General features: G+C 48.9%; 1 pseudogene; it reads right to left on the bottom strand.

The window, feature by feature from the left end:
- Positions 1-544: 544 nt before the first annotated feature.
- On the bottom strand, positions 545-5,636 carry LOC109455503 (small ribosomal subunit protein uS10; annotated as a pseudogene).
- Between the last annotated feature and the right edge of the window lie 683 nt (positions 5,637-6,319).

Genomic DNA, 6,319 nt, shown 5'->3' with positions numbered 1-6,319 from the left:
TTTTTCTGCAGGGTTCGTCTCTGGACCCACACCCCTAACCGACATCTATACTTGAAGCTTGCTCTTGGGTTTGGCCAGTGCAATAGCAAAGAGTCCAGACAATTTGGTCGGACATTCTCAGGTTGGTCCTGCCTCCTTTTCTTACTTGCTGGGTTATCTTGGCAAGCTACTCCCCTCCATGGGCCACAGTTTTCTCATTTGTACAAAGAATAAGTTAATAGGACCTACCTTGGAGGGAGACTGTTAGAATTGAGCAAATGAATGTATATAAAGTGCTTGTTATAATGACAAGCGTGGCACAGAATAAATACAAAGAACATGTTTATCGAATGAGGGAGGGAAACGGATTCCTAAAATCTTATTCACTTGAGACGGAGGGACCTGATACATCCCTTTAAAACACTTAATGGGAAATAATTTTAAATGTACAGAAAATTTATAAGAATAGTGCAGTGAACACTCATACTTCTGAGTCTCATACCCAGACTCACTTATTTATTTTTATTTTTTAACAACTGATGGCCAGTTTATTTAAAAGGCTGATTTAAGCATCTGCAGTGGGGACTTCCACCTCGGCTCCTGGCTCAGGACTCGTGGACGTGATCTGCTTCCCAATCTCAGGACTGTGCAGGTCAGTGAGTCACTCATGGATCTGAAAACAATCCCAAGTTCTCAGAACCTTCCACAGAGGGAGGTTTTCTTGTAGTGATGCTCACTGTCTTGGTAGGCATCTGAGCTGGTCCTTTCTCTTTGAGATTCTTTTCCTTTGTGCCTCTGATCAAGTCAACATACACCTTCTCCAAGGATTTTCCGTTGCGGCTGGTTAGAGTCATTCTAATTCTGTGAATCGCCACCTCTCGTTTCCCGGGTGCCTTTCCGGTAACTTTAAAAGCCGTGGCTGTGGCGCGACTTCCTGACCGGCTTGTTCCTCGGGAAGAGTGAACAGCAGGGAGTCAGGAGCAGGACTCACCTATTTTTTGTAGCAGCTTTATTGCGATATAATTCACATACAGTTTACTCATCTAACACGAACAATTTAATGGCCTTCAGTACAGTCACAGAAGGTTGTACTTGCAACACTCACCACACTCAATTTTAGGACATTTTCATTCCTCCCTTCCCCCAAAGCCTCACATCCCTTGGCTGCATGCACCCCATTGTCTATTGTTAATACCTTTTATGTGTTTTACTGTTAATACTTCATGCATGCTTTGCACCATGGTTTCCAATGTTTCTGAGTCTTGGGGATCTTTTTAAGTATTAAAATCCTCTGTGGAGCCCTCACATTCATTTAGTCACTCAACACATGTTTAGCGAGCAACTGCTGTGTCCAAACCCAGTCCTTGGTTCTCAGAGCTGTGGATGCAACAGAGAGCAAACAGACATGGCCCTGTTTGTAGGGGTGAACACAGACCCATTCACACGCTGAGAGGAGTCCATGTAAATCTCAGTGTGGAAAGTGCTAGAAAAAAAACTAGGAAAGACCCACTAGAGAAGGCAGCAGGGAACCTCCCCTTGTCTGGGGAGTGAGGGCAGGCGTCTGTGGGTGAGTGGAGATGGGAGGACCCCTGACAGAGGGAAAGAAAAGCCTGTGGGAAGCCTGGGCTGGGAAGGAACATGCTTGAGGGCAGATGAGCAGAAAGCCCGATTTTAGCGGGAGGGAGGGCAAAGAGGAGCAAGCAGAGACGGCAGGACGTGTGGGGGTGAGATCAGACCATGCAAGGCTCACAGAGGGTTGAGCCTCCTCCATGCATCGGGAACCTCCATAGTTACCAGGTACTGCGCTGAATTCTCTTACATGTTTAAACCAACAGATTTGCCCTTAATTAATCCCAGCACCTTTTTTTCCATCTGAACAGTAGCCACCTACACGTGTGCAAGAAAGAGTATTTGTGATGGGAACTCCTTGTGAGGACTTGCAGGGGTCCTCGGAAGCCCATGCTTTCTCAGTTGGGTGGCATTGTTCCAGCCTCCCCTTTATTTCAGCATTTTATAAAGTCTGTCCCATGGGACACTGCCTTCCCCTCAAAAAAATCCCCCTCCCACCAAACCCAAAGGTTTTGTAGTCAAACAAATTTGGAAAGTACCCTAGTTCTTTCTGTGCATTTTACAAGGCACAGGAGCATACTGAAAGTTCTGAAAAGTCCTGCAGCAAATAACCCAGTGTTTCCCAAACTCAATAGTCCAAGGAACCCTTTTATTCCATTACTCCATGAAACTCATGAAACTAGTGTTATGTGGTAAATGCTTTGGAAAACATGGCTTGGTTCTGCAAATGGGCCCACCGAGGTGTGGGATGGGCAAATGTGTAAGATACCCAGCCAGAGCCTGCACAGAGAGAAGGGAATGTGAAAAGCAGGAATTGTAGAATATTTTCAAAAGGGTTCACTCACTCTTATTCTTGCAAGAAGGCCTGCTGACCCCTGCGCACTGTCCTGGCTCCCAGCAGGGCCGTGCTGTCCTCCTGTGGGGCATAAACACCAACCTCAGGCAAGGTCGCCTGAGACCACGACACAGGGAGAGGGAACAGGTCACTGTGGCCCCCACCCAGTAGCTAACCTCCCCTCTTGGCTACAAGGAGGGGTCCATCCGGATGCTGCTCCCTGCTCTGCAGCTGAGACTGAGTCCATCCCAGCAAAGAAATGCCCCCCTTTCTGACAGCACCCTATTGAGAGTGAATCCTGCTCCCTTAGACCCTCCCCAAACCGTTCACCCAAAGCCCAGTCCCATCCAGGCTCTTCTAACATCCTCTCGCTTCATGGGCCCCTGGGGAAGGTCCACCCTCAATGCAAGGAGGAGTAACCTTGGCTATTCCACACTCGTGGGAGTCTTGGCCAGCAGGTCTTGACAATCTCAAAAACGTATAGCTCTCTGAACTAAACATATCTCCATTGCTTTATATATGAAGCATCTTTTTGAAAACATGTGGGATTAACTTTGCAAAGATATTACCAGTGATAAAGCTTGACTCAGGGTGACCACGTTTATCAAAGAAGTCACAGACCAAGATGAAATATATATTGAATGATGCAAAGATATGTTTTACTCCCTTCTGTCCAAGTCCACACTTATACCTGGAGCTTCTTCCATCGCAGCATTCCGCCCCCCTCCCCCCCTCCGATCTGCCATCAGGGCGCTGGAGGAACTGGAGGGATGGCCTGCGGCTCCGTGTAGAGCTGGCTGAGGATTTACATGTTCTCGGCTAAGGGGAAAGATGTGTGTGTGTCTTGTGATTTCAAATCAGGGCTCCATCCTTTGATAACTGAGTGACTTTGGGTGAGTTTCTCCACGTTCCTGAACCTCAGTTTTCACATCTGTAAAGTGGGAGGCTCACCCACGACTCACGTTTAAGGATTTAGCAGACAGCATATATGAAGTGTTTAGCCCAGACCTTCTAACCCCCCCATCAGAAAACGGTGACCCCCATTGTTGTGGTCATCGTCGTCGTCATTATTATGTAAATAATACAGGCCAAATGTGTAGATCTTCCGTCAGCATTTCTTCTAGATTAGATCAAGTTCTCAGCCTTGGCTGCCATGGGAACCACCTGGGGAGCTTAAAACATACTGATGTCCCCTACCCCTCAAGGTTAGGAACAGGTTGGTGCTGATAGGGCTGAGAGCAGCTGTTCCAGGTCTGGTGCTAAGAAACGGAGGACATGGCTTCCCTGCCACTTCCGTCTGTACAGTTCTGCTGAGTGAGCAAGAATGGATGGTTCTGATGGTCTAGGGATGCAGGGCCCACTTTTGCACCGCCCAGAGCCACCTTTAGAAGGTGCATCCCATGGCAGCTCCCAGGGCTGCTGGAAGCCTGGGAATTGGGGCATCGCAGGGCGGTGGGTGGCAGCAAACCCCGAATTACTCTCAGTAGTGATGGAAATAGCTAACTTTCCTCGAGGGCTTCCAGGGCCCTGCGCGCTGCATATCCGTGCATCTGCATGATACCCACAACCCTTCGAAGTATGGAATTCGTTTCCAGTTGCTGCTGTAACATTAGCACCGAATCGGTGGCGTGGGACAACACACATGCATTTTTTCACAGTTCCGGAGATCAGAACAAGATCTGTTCTGGAAATGGGTCCCAGGGGGCTAAACTTAAGGTGTTGGCAGAGCTGTGTGCCTGCTGAAGGCTCTAGGGGAGAAGCCACTTCCTTGCCTTTTCCAGTTTCTACAGGCGACCTGCATTCCTTGGCTCCTGGCTCCTTCTCTGTCTTCAAAGCCAGCAGTGGCCAATTGAGTTCTTATATTGCACCACCTGGACTCTCTTTCGCCTCTCTCTTCCACTTCTAAGCTCCCTTATGATTACATTGGACCCAACCAGATCATCCAGGATTATCTATGTTAAAGTTAGCTGATTAGCAAGGTTAATTCTGTCCTCAGCTGTGACTCCCCTTTGCTGTGTAACCTAACACATCCACAGGTTCTGGACATCTAGGGGGGACCACTGCCTACCCCTCTACCTTCTACTCATTATTCCCATTACATAGATGAAGAAACTGTGGCTCAGAGTGGTTCAGTGGCCCAAGACTACACAGCGACTGAGGACCCTGGTGAGATTCCCCAGACCTTCTGTGTGGAGGTCAGGGGACCACCCTCCTTTATCTTCAGCCACTGCAGGCCTAACACAGGCTACGAACTTCCACATTTCGTTCTCCATGACACACAGCGTCTCATCCTATCCCTGTAGACTGAGCAGATGCAGAAACCACACATGAAGCGGGGGAAGGGGCCCACTCACTCCCCACCCCATTCCCAGCCCCCTCCATTCACAGATGGGCTTCAACCAAATAGTTTACCACACCCTTTCCAAGCCAGTTTCTGTTCATTTAATTGGACCCATTGCGTGTTGAGTCAAGACCAGCTGGGAACATAGAGGGAGGCAAAAATAAGAAACCGTTGAGACTCCGGAACCCAACTAAAACGGTTCTCCAGGCTTTTTATTTTTAATTTTGGAGATTCACTCATGAGAAGCCCTTGCCACTTTGATGATAGTTTTCCATTTGTGGGTCCGTTTGGGGTGGGCTTGGGAGTGAAAACTATAGAGTCCATTTTCACTCAGCATCTTGGGAGCAAGCTGACATTATAGAACAAAATCTTCATTTAGATGGTGTTTGCACCAAGAATGATGTGTATTTGTGTTTTCTCAACATCTAAGACATCAGGAAAATAAATATGGAGGGAGAATCTCAGGGCTGGAAGGCCTCGCAGAGACAGACGCTGGAGCTCACTTGCCTTCGTGTGTCAGTAAGGACACAGGCCCGAGGGGCCCGGTCCGGCCCAGGCCATCTAGAGAGGGAGTGGCGCATTGAGACGCTGACCCAGACCATATCAGGGTGCTAGACAGGCTTGTGCCATATCTCAGAAGGCTTTCCCTCCTGTCTCCTCTTTCCTCTCTCTCTCATGACTCCTCTCCTGAAGCCATGCTTCCCCTCTGAAGATGCCAGCAGGAGTTAAGCAAACACTTGAAGGTGGAGACACTGGGTTACCTGGCTGCTGACCCATCCTCTCAAAGGCCGGCAGGGTCTCCCCAGGGATGTGTGGCTGGAGCCCACTAGTGAGGCCCAGCCCTGCCTCCCGAGCCCACAGAACAGAGGCTCTCAAGTCCTGATTCTCTTGTCTGCGGTGCGACTGGGACATCTGTACTGAACAAGCTCCCCAGGTGATTCAAATGGGAGGCCACGGCATTCACAAAGGGGGAAGAATCCCCCTTTCAAGTTCTCTTTAAAATTTCCAGACCCTTCTGAGGGTGGGTGTAGGAATGAGTCCAGTTTTGGGTTTCACCTTTGTATTTTTTTCTGTGCGTTCTGAATTTATTTTTGCAATGAGCATTTTCTTTTTTCTTTTTTTTAAATAACAGGGTGACACAGTTTATATACTATTTCCATTAGAATAAAAAAAAACAAAACAAAGCTGAGACTCATCACATGGAAGGCTGTGCATGGAAGCTGGTCCAGGAAACCCCGTCTTTTCTGCAGCGCCAGACCTGGCCGTGGGTAGCCAGTGCACAGGTACTACAGGGGTCCCCCATCAGTCAGTATAGGCTCAGATATTGCCACTTTGGGGGGGCCTCACTTAGCAAATGCCAGGTCCCTTTTCTGCCAGTGGAAGTCATGCCCCACGACAATATGGAAGGCAAAGGGACCACTAGTAGCTGGAGCTGGGGTGGGGCTGCCTGGTTCATCCTTTCCAGTGACTTCCTGTGTTGCTGGCTCCCTGCCTGTCAGAGGGACTTCTGTCCCCCAAGCCTGGGCTGGTGACCACACTCCCGCCCATGACACCTCAGTTTTCCCAGCAAGAATCTGCCCAGGCACCCCAGATCC

Source organism: Rhinolophus sinicus, linkage group LG11, assembly GCF_036562045.2.
Source record: "Rhinolophus sinicus isolate RSC01 linkage group LG11, ASM3656204v1, whole genome shotgun sequence".
Lineage (NCBI taxonomy): Eukaryota > Metazoa > Chordata > Mammalia > Chiroptera > Rhinolophidae > Rhinolophus > Rhinolophus sinicus.
The sequence above is the reverse complement of the archived record's forward strand: the minus strand, read 5'-3'. Positions and strand labels throughout refer to the sequence as shown.